Source organism: Triticum urartu, unplaced genomic scaffold (genome assembly GCF_056163025.1).
Source record: "Triticum urartu cultivar PI428250 unplaced genomic scaffold, HENAU_Tu73 scaffold1, whole genome shotgun sequence".
NCBI classification, from domain to species: Eukaryota; Viridiplantae; Streptophyta; class Magnoliopsida; order Poales; family Poaceae; genus Triticum; species Triticum urartu.
Window position 1 is genome coordinate 8,638,508 of NW_028259461.1, and position 15,000 is coordinate 8,653,507.

Sequence of the window (15,000 nt, forward strand, 5' to 3'; positions counted from 1 at the left end):
TTCGTAGTGGCTCCGTTCCATGCCTCATTTCATAGGGAAGCCCAAAGTGGCTCTATTTCATTCTATTTCACTTCCTAGCACTTCCTATCATTTAATATCCATCCCTTTGGTCTTATTGACATAAGAGATGTCATTTATAGTCTATCTCTTTCTATATATGGAAAGTCAAGAAATTCTCATCGAAACATCGAGAAATTGTGCATATAGAAAACTCTAAAGAAAGAAAAAAAGGAGACCCATGCCATGATTTTCAAATCTTTTCTATTTAGTAGTCTAAGTTTCTCGATGAGGATAATTAATTCGGTCGTTGTGGTCGGACTCTATTATGGATTTCTGACTACATTCTCCATAGGTCCCTCTTAGATCTTCTTTCTCCAATCTTGGATTAGGGAAGAAGGAGATATTCGCGACTACTGGCGATTTCATTATGGGGCAGCTCATGATCTTCATATCGATCTATTATCCACCTCTGTATCTATTCTTTCTTAGCTAAACAGGTGGAAGATCTATCCAATTTGGTTATATTATATCATGGACTCGAAAAACGGATCTGAATTTGACTGAAATGCACGATCTTCACAGGTATCACTTTTCACGATACCTAAAAGGTGGAATAGCGATTTTCGAACCATTTCCTATAAGAGAATGGTTTCCATTACTTTGAGAAATGGATTCTTATATCAAACTATAGCTATTGCATTAAAGAAGAAAAGAAACTAATAGAAGTCGAAGACGCGGAATGATAGTGAATAGAGAGAAAGATTCTTCTGATTTTCTTGTTTCTATCTACTAGACGCCGTAGAGAATTGAGAATTTTCATGTCTTTCAATTCTCGTACTCGTAATTGGAAAGTTATGGAAGGAGACCCATCATTTTGCAATGAAAACAACATATAAAACTCTGGACAATTTCGAAATCAGGCCAAGCGTCTTAATACATATGCAAAAAAATTCATTATTGGCCCACCATTGATTAGAAGATTTAGCTTGTATGAATCGCTATTGGTTTGATACGAATAATGACAATCGTTTCAGTATGTTAAGGATACAGATGTATCCACAATTCATTTAGAGTTACTTAATAGTCTATTTCTTATACCATATCTCTATCCCGTGAAATTCTCGAGCCAAAAGATGGATGCATATGCTGTGTTTCATTTTGCTAAATGATATCAATTAAATGGTGTATCAATTCCATAAATTGCATATAGCAATAAATAAATCAGCAAAATTCTTTCTAATATTTTAGATAGAAGAAACATTTCTTCTATCTAAAATATTAGAAAGAATGTACCCTTCTATCCAAATCCAATTTGCATCGATAAAATAAATCCAAATTCCAGTAGTAGATGAATAATTGCAAATTTGTGTGTGTACGAGATTAGAATAACTTCAAAATAACTGACATAATTTTGTATTTTTCCTGATCAGAAAAATACATGAAAAAGAAAGGAGGTAGAAAAATTTTTGGATTTATGGTTAAAGAAGAAAAAGAAGAAAACAGGGGTTCTGTTGAATTTCAAGTATTCAGTTTCACCAATAAGATACGGAGACTTGCTTCACATTTGGAATTACACAAAAAAGATTTTTCATCGGAAAGAGGTCTACGAAGACTTTTGGGAAAACGTCGACGTTTGCTGGCTTATTTGGCAAAGAAAAATAGAGTACGTTATAAGAAATTAATCGGTCAGTTGAATATTCGGGAGCAGTAATTTAATCGTTCAAATTTTTTTCTTGTTTTATTATTTTTTTAGTAGTCTTATAGTAGTCTTAGATTTTTCATTTTGATGAGCCTCGCTTTGAGGAATTCATGGAATAATCCATTTTCATGGAATAATGAATTAAGGAAGAAAGGATATGAGTCTACCGCTTACAAGAAAAGATCTCATGATAGTCAATATGGGCCCTCAACACCCATCAATGCATGGTGTTCTTCGACTGATCGTTACTCTCGATGGTGAGGATGTTATTGATTGTGAACCCATATTAGGGTATTTACACAGAGGAATGGAAAAAATCGCGGAAAACCGAACTATTATACAATACTTACCTTATGTAACAAGGATATAGAGAGATTGTAGAAAGGGGATAGGATAGTTATTTTTGCAAGAGACTTGTTGTAAATTCCTTAACTTAAGAAAGAAAAAAGAATAAAAACACAGATACATAACATAAAAAAAAGAATAAATAAGACGAGATTCGACCTCCCCCTACATATTTAATTTCCTCTCCTATACAAAAACTAGCAAGACCCACTCCATTGGTAATTCCATCAATAACACCCTTATCAAAAAACTCCGTGAGTTCGGTTAACCCTCTTATACCGAGGGTAAAGACCCTAGTATAGAAAATATCTATATAACCACGATTATATGACCAACTGTATATATTTTTTTTTACTTGATCTAAAAATTCTTTTTTAGGATTTCCTTTGTAAAAAGAGTTTATTAAATCCAAATTCTGAAAAAAAGAATAAGCGGATCCATAGAAGATATATGCTATGAATAAACCAAAGATAGCTAGACTTACAGAAGAAATTGCATTAGTAATAAATTCATATGAATTTACAAAAGAATTAGAACTTTCCTGGGTAAAGTTTATTGAGGGAGTTAACCACTTTGATAATATGGTTAACTCTGCTATTCCATTACCAATTCCTCCATTATCAAAAGAGATTCCTATGAATCCAATGAACAAAGTGAAAAGTAGTAATATAAGAAGAGGAAATAACATAGTATTTCCCGTTTCATGCGGATAGGCAAAAGTTTTTTTAGCCCCAAAAGACGTAGTAAAGGATCCTATCCTATTTCTTGTATTACCTTGAATTTTTGGTATATTTTGTGAAAAAAAAGAAACTCCACTCTTCGTTGTTGATAAAACGAAATCCCTATTCACTCCTTTGGGTATCCTTTTTCCCCATAAGGATATTGAATACAAGGAACTCTCTTTAGTGCTACTGTAATTTTGAAAATGAACACGCAAATACCCATCAAATGTAAGTAAATATATCCGAAACATATAAAAGGCAGTTAATCCTGCAGTAAAGGAGGCTATTATTCCAAAAAAGGGCGAATACAACCAACTATTACTAAGGATTTCATCTTTGGACCAGAAGCAAGCAAGAGGTGGAATACCACAAAGAGAAAGTGTACCCCATAAAAAAGTAGTTCTTGTGATTGGAATGTATTTTCTTAAACCGCCCATAAGAACCATATTTTGACTTTTATCTGGTGAATATCCAACAAGAGGTTCCATTGAATGAATAACGGATCCGGATCCCAAGAACAATAAAGCTTTTGAATAAGCATGAGTGATCAAATGGAATAAAGCAGCTTGATAAGAACCTATACCTAGAGCTAACATCATATAACCCAATTGAGACATTGTAGAATAGGCTAAGCTTCTTTTAATATCTCTCTGAGCAAGAGCTAAAGTAGCTCCTAAGAATAGTGTTATTGTACCTACTAAAGAAATAAAACTCATTATCAAAGGTAAAGATATGAAAAGAGGAAGAAGTCGAGCTAGAAGAAAAATTCCCGCAGCAACCATAGTTGCTGCGTGTATAAGAGCCGAAATAGGAGTGGGCCCTTCCATAGCATCGGGTAACCATACGTGAAGAGGGAATTGTGCGGATTTCGCAACTGCACCAAGGAATAATAAAAAAGCACACAAAGTAGTAAGTAAAGAGTTAATTCCATTATTAGGAATCCAGTTATTAGCTATTTTGAACAAATCCCTAAACTCTAAACTACCTGTTATCCAAAAAAAACCTAAAATTCCTAATAATAGACCAAAATCCCCTACACGATTAGTTACAAAAGCTTTTTGACAAGCACTCGCTGCGATTGGTCGTGTAAACCAAAAGCCTATCAATAAATAAGAACACATTCCCACGAGTTCCCAAAAAAAATAAATTTGTATCAAATTGGAGCTAGTAACCAATCCCAACATGGAAGTATTGAAAAAACTTATATAAACAAAAAATCTCAAATATCCTTCATCGTGAGACATATAACCATCACTATAAATAAGAACCAGGATTCCTACAGTAGTAATTAGTATTAACATAATAGAAGTAAGTGGGTCAATCAAGTATCCAAATTCTAAAGAAAAATCATTATTGACGGTCCAAGACCATAGATATTGATAGATCGAACTTCCATTTATTTGTTGAATAGACAGTTGAACTGAGAATACCATAGCTATACTTAAGAGTAAAACACTAGGAAAAGCCCATATGCGACGAAGATTTTTTGTTGCTGTCGGAATAAGAATAAGGCCAAATCCCATTGACATAATAACTGGAAGTGGGAGAAGAGGGATTACCCATGCATATTGATATGTATGTTCCATAAGAAAAGAAATTGCAATTTTTACTTCAATTTTTACTTCAATTTTTCTATAAAATTGTTTCCGATTCACCAAACCAATTCTTATCTCTTTCTGAAAGAATAAATAAAAAGAATAAGAAAAAATACTGAAATTCTTAATTTTTCCAAAATTTATCTCATTGAAATAATTAAAAATTAAGAATGGGTTTAGTTGGTTAAATTAAAAAAGTTAATAAAATAACTAGGTAACGAAGTTATTTTATTAACTAAATAAAGATATTTATAAAAATAAAAAAAAAAAAGTGGAATCATTTTACTTTCTATTCATAATTCATTTTTATATTTCTTTAAAACAAAGATGAAACAGCTCTCTTGTTCCATAATTAACTGATTGAGTGAATTCCAATGAAAACCTATGTTTATAAGAAATTATCGAATAGTCCTTACTTCATATAGAACTAAAATTCTAATGACTATAAATTACCTAAGTTTTAGAATGTCTTGTTTAAGAGACTCAGTATTTTTTGTTTTGATTGGAATTCCTTTCCTTTATGGAATACCATTCTGAACTTAATTAACTATTTTCATTTTCCCTTCTTTTTATCCCCCCGTCTTATCTTATATGGGGGATAGGCTTCCATACCATATATCTATATATGGAGTATACTTGATATATAAATAGATATAAATAGATTTAAATGAGAAACCCTTCTATATATTCTATATTATTAAAAAAAAAGTATAAAATATATAAAGAAAAAATGTTAAAAAATTCTTGTTGTCTTATCCGCATTAGACAAAATGAAGTAAAAAATAATTCAAAATTTAAGTATCTTTCAGTATCTAAGTATAAATACTAATAAAAAGAAGAAAGAAGGATTGATTTGCAGCAATAGATGTCTTTCACATACAACTAGAAAAAAGTAATTTCCTTTTTGAATGGCAGTTCCAAAAAAACGTACTTCAATGTCAAAAAAGCGTATTCGTAAAAATATTTGGAAGAAAAAGACTTATTTTTCCATAGTACAATCTTATTCTTTAGTAAAATCAAGATCATTTTCGAGCGGTAATGAGCATCCAAAACCAAAGGGTTTTTCTGGGCAACAAACAAATAATAAGATTTTGGAATAATATGAATTGACTTATCAAAAAAGAATTCCAATTATTTAATAATTTGGATTCTTCTTTGAATGTACTTTTATGTGTCGAATTACTCGGTACAATATTCTTAGAACAAAAAACCCCTCTTATCTTATATATACAAGAAAAAAAAAGTTTTGTTTGGTATACTGTGTGCTAAGTATTCTTTTCCTATCAATGAACTTTTCATAATTTTCCTAATAGAATCCTCATATTCTATTAGGAAAATTATGAAAAGTGGAGTATTCTTACAATAGGACTTACAACTTCCACCTATCTTCTCCAAAATCATAAGGTTAGTAAATCTTATTAATAAGAGCATAAAGACTTTCATTCTAGAAATTTTTAAAAAATCCAAAAAGCCTTTTCTATTTATCCATTTTATTTTAATTTCATCATTAAATAGAAACCCTTTTGGATTTTTTTCATTGTATTGAAAGAATTTTCAAAATGTAAAGGGGAAATTAATTAGAAAAAATTAGTTCTATAATTGCAAGTTAGAAAAAAGAAGTTCCAACTCTTTCAAGCAGTGTTTGTGTTTCTATTGGGCAAAGCAAGAGTTTATTGTAAAAAAAAAAAATGGAAACGATACTACCAAACGAAGTCTATTTTAATGAAAACTCTAATGTTCCTAAATTTTATGGACTTTCCCAATATCGACGATTCCCAAGATAATAGCTATTATTCTTTTAAGTTACCTATTATTTGAAGTTAGCCGCCATGGTGAAATTGGTAGACACGCTGCTCTTAGGAAGCAGTGCTCAAGCATCTCGGTTCGAATCCGAGTGGCGGCATTCTTGAAAAAGAATACAATAGATTAGAAATCAATTCGAAATTTACAATTTTGTAATGGGACCTTCCCCTTATGCTATTTGCAACTTTAGAACATATACTAACTCATATCTCTTTCTCAACGATTTCAATTGTGATTACGATTCATTTTATAACCTTATTAGTTCGTGAACTTGGAGGATTACGCGATTCGTCAGAAAAAGGAATGATAGTTACTTTTTTCTCTATAACAGGATTCTTAGTTTCTCGTTGGGCTTCCTCGGGACATTTTCCATTAAGTAATTTATATGAGTCATTGATCTTCCTTTCATGGGCCCTGTATATTCTTCATACCATTCCTAAAATACAGAACTCTAAAAATGATTTAAGCACAATAACTACGCCAAGTACTATTTTAACGCAAGGCTTTGCCACATCGGGTCTTTTAACTGAAATGCATCAATCCACGATACTAGTACCTGCTCTACAATCTCAGTGGTTAATGATGCATGTCAGTATGATGTTATTAAGCTATGCAACTCTTTTGTGCGGATCCTTATTATCTGCCGCTATTCTAATCATTAGATTTCGAAATAATTTCCATTTCTTTTCTAAAAAGAAAAAAAATGTTTTAAATAAAACATTTTTCTTTAGTGATATTAAATATTTTTATGCAAAAAGAAGTGCTTTAAAAAGAACCTCTGTCCCTTCATTTCCAAATTATTACAAATATCAATTAACGGAGCGTTTGGATTCTTGGAGTTATCGTGTCATTAGCCTAGGATTTACCCTTTTAACCGTAGGTATTCTTTGTGGAGCAGTATGGGCTAATGAGGCCTGGGGATCCTATTGGAATTGGGATCCTAAGGAAACTTGGGCATTTATTACTTGGACCATATTCGCAATTTATTTACATAGTAGAACAAATCCAAATTGGAAGGGTACGAATTCTGCACTTATAGCTTTGATAGGATTTCTTATAATTTGGATTTGTTATTTTGGTATAAATCTATTAGGAATAGGCTTACATAGTTATGGTTCGTTTACATTAACACCTAAATGATTACATAAAATAAAACCTTCATGAAATGAAGGTTTTTACTTTTATGTTTTATTTGAGAACCCCTTGAACGCCTTATCAAAGGGTTCTCAAAAATTCGAGATAGATCTAATTATACTTTTTTACTTATTTCTGCATTATATACTTTTTTACTTATTTCTGCATTAATAGAGCAGACGAGTAAAAAAAAGCAAACCTATTTAGGATAATAATTGGATAAGAGAGCCTCTACCCTGTCAACGGATAGGGAGAGAACAAAATCTGGATAAATACCAATTCCTATTACTGGTAAAAAGATACAGATTAAAATAAAGAGTTCTCGTGGTCCAGAATCCACAAAAATTTGCGTTTGGAACATTAAATAGCTTGTATCCATAGAACATCTGGCGTAACATAGATAATAAATAAATAGGAGTTAATATCATTCCAATTGCCATTACAAAAGTAATTAGTGTTTTTGGCATTAACAGAAATTTTGGACTAGTAATTAGTCCAAAAAATACTACTAATTCTGCGACAAAACCACTCATTCCTGGTAAGGCAAGAGAAGCCATTGAAAAGCTACTAAACATGGTAAAAATTTTAGGCATTGGGATAGATATTCCCCCCAGTTCTTCGAGATAAACAAGACGCATTCTATCAGAAGCGGTTCCTGCCAAGAAAAAAAGTGTAGCACCAATAAATCCATGGGATAATATTTGTAAAATAGCTCCATTGAGTCCAATGTTGGTTATGGAACCAATTCCTATAATTATGAAACCCATGTGAGATACAGAGGAATAAGCTATTCTTTTTTTGAAATTTCGTTGACCAAGAGAAGTTGAAGCTGCATAGATTATTTGGATCGCTCCTATTATTACTAACCAGGGCGAAAATAGATAATGAGCATGAGGTAACAATTCCATGTTGATCCGAATCAATCCATATGCTCCCATCTTTAATAATATTCCCGCTAAAAGCATACATGTACTATAATGTGCTTCCCCATGGGTATCTGGTAACCACGTATGTAGGGGTATAATCGGCAATTTGACAGCATAAGCAATAAGGAAGCCAAAATATAAAAGTATTTCCAAGGTTGCAGGGTATGATTGATTAATTAATCTTTCCAAATCTAATCCTGGTTCGTTGGAACCATATAAGCCCATACCCAGAACTCCGATTAAGAAAAAAATGGAACCGCCTGCAGTATACAAAATAAACTTTGTAGCTGAATATAGACGCCTCTTCCCCCCCCACATGGATAAAAGTAAGTAAACAGGAATTAATTCTAACTCCCACATGATAAAAAAAAGTAAAAGGTCTCGCGAAGAAAATAATCCTATTTGACCACTATACATTGCGAGCATCAGGAAATAGAATAATCGCGAATTCCGTGTAATTGGCCAAGCTGCTAAAGTAGCTAAAGTAGTGATAAATCCTGTCAATAAAATAGATCCTAATGAAAGTCCATCGATTCCCAATCTCCAGTGGAAATCGAAGACATCTATCCATTTATAATCCTCCTTTAATTGGATTAAGGGATCCTCCAGTTGGAAATGATAACAGAACGCATAAGTCATTAGAAGGAATTCTAATAAACAAATAGATATAGTATACCACCTAACGACTTTGTTTCCCTTATGAGGTAAAAAGAAAATTAATGAACCTGCAAATATCGGCAAAACAACAAGTATTGTTAACCAAGGAAAATAACTCATGATAAAGTGATAAAGACAAGATACGTTTTGACCAGAAAAGCCCGTGCTCGATTATTTCGAGCACAGGCTTCTTCGGTAAAGAGGAATCAGACGATTCGAGTGAAGTTTTTTGTAACGTATCAATAAGATAGAGCCATGCTACGTGTTGTTTCAGGCCCTAAATAAACGCGGACACTTAAAAAATCTGTCGGGCAGGCAGATTCACATCTCTTACAACCCACACAATCTTCGGTTCTCGGCGCGGAAGCAATTTGCTTGGCTTTACATCCATCCCAGGGTATCATTTCTAATACATCTGTTGGACAAGCTCGTACACATTGAGTGCATCCTATACATGTATCGTAAATTTTTACGGAATGTGACATTGGATCTATAAATTTTTCTTTTCAACATAAAATTTTTCGATCTGGTAAAAATGAAATTAGTACTATAATGAGTCATATGTATTGTAGACACCAGACGAAGCAATGGTTTATCCAAACTTCAAAAAAAAAAATCTATTTTTTAATCTGTTTGTGAGAAAGCGTGAAGAGAGCCAAGAGACTTTAATTTTGGATTTCAACAATAAATAAGAAATAAGAAAGAATTTTACGAATTGTACAGACGAATTCGAATTAGCCAATAAATTGGCTATCGTCTTTTCAATATAAATTATTGCAATATTCAAATTGCAATATCAATGAATTACAAATACAAAAATTCATTTAAGTGAAAAAGAATACTATGCAATAATCTACTAAAAAAAATGGATATTCTCAAATAATACTAAGAAAATAGTATTGATTTCTATTTATTTTAATATGTGCGCCTTTGTTTAGAGGATTCTATGTCTAATTATTCAAAAGTCTAATTATTCAATAAATTAGATTGATTGATACGAGTGGATTTCCTATTACGATGGATGGAAGAAAGAATGGATAGTCCAATAGCGGCTTCAGCAGCTGCAAGGGCTATAACAAAAATTGCGAAAATATCTCCTTTTAATTGGCGACTATCAAATAGATCAGAAAATGTTACGAGATTTAGATTAATTGAATTCAGTATAAGTTCAAGACATATTAGAGCTCTAACCATGTTTCGGCTTGTGATCAATCCATAGATACCAATCGAAAATAAATAGACACTCAAAAAAAGTACATGCTCAAACATCATTAACTAACTCCTTATCAATCTCGATTCATTTCAATATGAGGGCAAGAATTGAACCGATTCAATTAATTACAATAGAACAATTACACAACAAAAGAAAAAAAAAAAAAAAAAAAAGGAGGTATTTGTTGGCAGTAGATGGATTTTACTAAATCAAAATTGTGATTCTTTAGTTATTTATTTTAGATTTGCAATTCTTATAATTTGTACTTTTTCTAAGTTTTCTTATTGCCGAGCCATAGTAATTGCACCTATTAAAGAAACTAGAAGAATTATGGAAATGAGTTCAAACGGAAGATAAAAATCGGTTGCTAAATGAATTCCAATTTGTTGAACATTATTTATGAGACCCTGTTCTACTATTTGGTTTGATCTTGTAGTCCAAAGAATTCCATACCACGACGTATCTGGGATAGTAGTCATTAGTGAAAAAACAATAGTTATACAAACGAGTGAAGTGAACCCATCTCCAATAGTCCAATAATTCTTATCTTTAGACCATTCTGAGCCATTTACGAACATTACAGCGAATATGATCAAGACATTTATGGCTCCCACATAAATAAGAAGTTGTGCGACAGCTACAAAGTAGGAATTTAATAAAAAATAGAATAAGGATATACAAACAAGAACTAATCCCAGCGAAAAGGCAGAATAAATGGGGTTGGTAAGTAATACTACTCCTAGACCCCCTAGTAGAAGAACAAATCCCCCAAATAGCATAAGAATCTCATGTATTGGTCCAGGTAAATCCATTATGGATAAAAAGAAATTAATAGTATAAAATTTTTCATGAACTGACTAAAACTAAAGGATTCAAGGAAGGAAAAAAGGATTAGGGTATTTTTTTGTGTATAAACTTATAGTTATAAATTATATTATATCACGAAAATCTAGTCTGATTTAAAATAAGAAATAATTTCCAATAAGCAGTAGTTTTTCGTTTTTCTTTATAGTTTAATTTTAAAGTTTAATAAAGAATTATTAGATTTTTATAACAGAAAGACAAAATCAAAGTTTAGTAATCAGTAATCGTTCTTGAATTCGAAGATTTTTCTTTGTTTATTTTACTTTCAGACGAATTCCTAATTGTTTGAATTGTGTAATCTCCCATTATGGAGATTGGTAACCGACTTAAAGCAATTTGATTGTAATTCAATTCATGACGATCATAGGTAGAAAGTTCATATTCTTCAGTCATTGATAAACAGCTTGTTGGACAGTACTCAACACAATTGCCACAAAATATACAAACTCCGAAATCAATACTATAATTAAGCAATTGTTTTCTTTTAATATCCTTTTCAAATCTCCAATCCACAACGGGTAAATCTATCGGACATACGCGAACACATACTTCACAAGCAATACATTTATCAAATTCAAAGTGGATTCGCCCTCGGAAACGCTCTGGTGTAATTGATTTTTCATAAGGGTAGTGAATCGTTATAGGTAAACGATTTGTGTGGGATAAGGTAGTTATGAAACTTTGACCTATGTACCTTGTAGCACGTATTGTTTGTTGACCATAACTCATGAACCCAGTTACCATAGGGAACATATTCATTCTAAATATCTATGAAAAAGATATGTTTCTTTCTCTTGTTTGAGAGAGCTTTTGTGTTGAAAATATTCTTACTATTATTGTATTATCTTATTTATAGTGAAACAAGTTGAGAAGAGGTTGTTAATAAGAGATTGCCCAGGGAAATAGGTAAAAGAAATTTCCATCCAAGATTTAATAACTGATCCATTCTCATCCTCGGTAAAGTCCATCTTATTGTGATAGAAATGAAGAGAAATAAATAAGCTTTAGTTAATGTAATAAATATACCCATTGTCATTTCCAAAATTCCAACTGCTTTATTCATTTGGAAAAAATCAAAAAAGGATATATAGGGAATAGATAAATTCCACCCGCCCAAGTAGAGAACTGTTACAAATAAAGAAGAAACTAATAAATTTAGGTAAGAAACAAGATAAAATAAACCATATTTGATACCGGAATATTCAGTTTGGTAACCTGCTACTAATTCTTCCTCCGCTTCTGGTAAATCAAAGGGTAATCTTTCACATTCTGCCAAAGAAGAAATTAAAAAAACCAGAAAACCTATAGGCTGACGCCAAATATTCCATCCAAAAAAACCGTATTTTGACTGTGCTTCAACTATATCAACTGTACTTGAACTGTTAGATAATCATAGTCGGTGATAACATCACAGTTCCCACCGCTATTTCAAAACCGTACATGAAACCTTAGCTTCATACGGCTTCTCTATGATCAGAAAAAGGAAAGGACTGTTTTGTTCCTAGCCCCGGGGGCGTAGATAGAATTAGATAAAATAAAATAGATTTGAAAGTCCTAAATTAGACCAAAGGAATTCCGTCTGCTAGAATAAGAAAAAGCGCTTCCGAATTGATCTCATCCTTTATAATATAATGAAAATTTTTCTTTGTTCAGTAATAACTTAATCTTGGAATAAAACACTTGTTACTTGTTATAGGAATTCAATTAATAAATGGAAAGAGTTGGGTATTAGTTCATGAGCAATTCTGCATGAATATGGATAGAGGAAGGAAATAATGAAAATTTTTTCTAGTGCACTCCATATCTTTTTTACTATTCTTCTTTCCCCAGGGAGGGGGTATTTAAAAAGAAAAAATGGATAAAGGGTTAATTCGTTCTTGATAGCCATTTCCTTAACAAGTGAATGGGAACATACTCTGGATCGGAATCCGAAGAAAGTACTACTTGATAATTTCTACAAATTGCAAGTCCTTATTATGATTCCTTTTATGGGCAAAAATCTCTAATGTTTTAGATTTTCCATTACTAATCCTTTATGTACTTTAGTGTTCCTAACCCTTCACTAACTTTTGGTGGATTCTTCTTATGGATTATTAAGTTATAGTAATAACTAGGAGTATTCTAGTAATGGAATTCCATATCGTGAATCCTTTATTCTTGGCCGCTTCAAGATATGATGACTAATTAAAAAATATCAACCTTGGGATAAAGAGTTTACACTGCTTATGTTTACTTCCACTTTTTTCTTGTACGTAGGAAATGAGATTTTTTCTTTTTACTACAAATTTATAAGCTGTTTTGTTTCACTCATATAGCTATCTAGTTTAACTTACCAACCCAAATACTAAATAAGAAAAGGAATATAAATAGTTAATGGATTTTATAGGAAAAAGATCTATTTTAACGAATCACACGTAGAGATATTGCTAGCACACAAAAAGTTAATGGTATTTCATAACTAATGGATTGAGCAGCAGCTCGTAGACCGCCTGAAAAAGAATATTTATTATTTGAGCTATATCCTGCCATAAGAAGACCAATAGGAGCTATACTTGAAATGGCAATCCATAAAAAAACACCAATACTAAGATCGGCTAAAACAAAATGATATCCCAAAGGGATAACTAAAAAACTTAATAAAACTGATATGACTGCTATAGAGGGTCCAATGCTAAATAAAGAAATATCTCCTCGGGATGGCAGAATATCTTCTTTAAAAAGTAGCTTAGTCCCATCTGCTATAGCTTGAAGCAGGCCCAGGGGGCCAGCATATTCAGGACCAATACGTTGTTGTATCGACGCAGATATTTCTCTTTCTAACCACACAATTACGAGTACCTCTATTGTTATTCCCAAAAGGAGGGTCAAAATGGGTAGAATCGATATCAGTCCATAGACTTCTTTTAATAATTCCAATTTCGAAAAAGAATTGATAGTTTCTACCTCTACCCTATCTATTATCATTTCAACGATCAACTTCCCCCATAATGATATCTATACTACCTAATATCGTCATGATATCAGCCAATTTCATTTTTTTAACTAGCTGAGGAAGAATTTGCAAATTAATAAACCCGGGTGGACGGATTTTCCATCTCCAGGGGAAAAGGCTATCATCTCCTACTAGATAAATCCCTAATTCACCTTTTGGGGCTTCTACTCTTACATAAAGCTCTTGTCTTGACAATTCAAAATTGGGCGAAGGTTTTTTACCAAGAAATTTATACTCAAAATCATTCCATTCAGAATTATTTTCTTTCTTAAAGCGTCGGACTTCTAAATTTTCATAAGGTCCTCCAGGAATTTTTTCTACAGCTTGTTGAATTATTTTGATGGATTCCCTCATTTCACCAATTCGTACTAAATAGCGAGCTAACGAATCCCCTTCTTTTTGCCATTGGACTTTCCAATCAAATTGGTTGTAAGACTCATAAGGATCTACTTTACGAAGATCCCATTGTATTCCAGAAGCTCGTAACATCGGTCCCGATAAGCCCCAATTTACTGCTTCTTCTCCGCTAATAAAACCTACTCCTTCAACTCGCTCTAAAAAAATTGGATTCTGTGTAATAAGTTGTTGATATTCAACAACTCCGCGTAAAAAATAATCACAGAAATCTAAACATTTATCGATCCATCCATAAGGTAGATCGGCGGCTACTCCTCCGATGCGAAAGTAATTGTGCATCATTCGCATACCTGTAGCAGCTTCAAATAGATCATATATTAATTCTCTCTCTCTAAAAATATAGAAAAAAGGAGTCTGTGCGCCGAGATCCGCCATAAAAGGTCCAAGCCATAGCAAGTGAGAAGCTATCCGGCTTAATTCTAACATAATTACCCTAATATAGCTGGCTCTTTGTGGTATTTGAATATTCTCCAAGAATTCTGGTGCATTTACTGTTATTGCTTCTGTAAACATAGTAGCTAAATAATCCCACCTTGTTACATAAGGTAAGTATTGTATAATAGTTCGGTTTTCCGCGATTTTTTCCATTCCTCTGTGTAAATACCCTAATATGGGTTCACAATCAATAACATC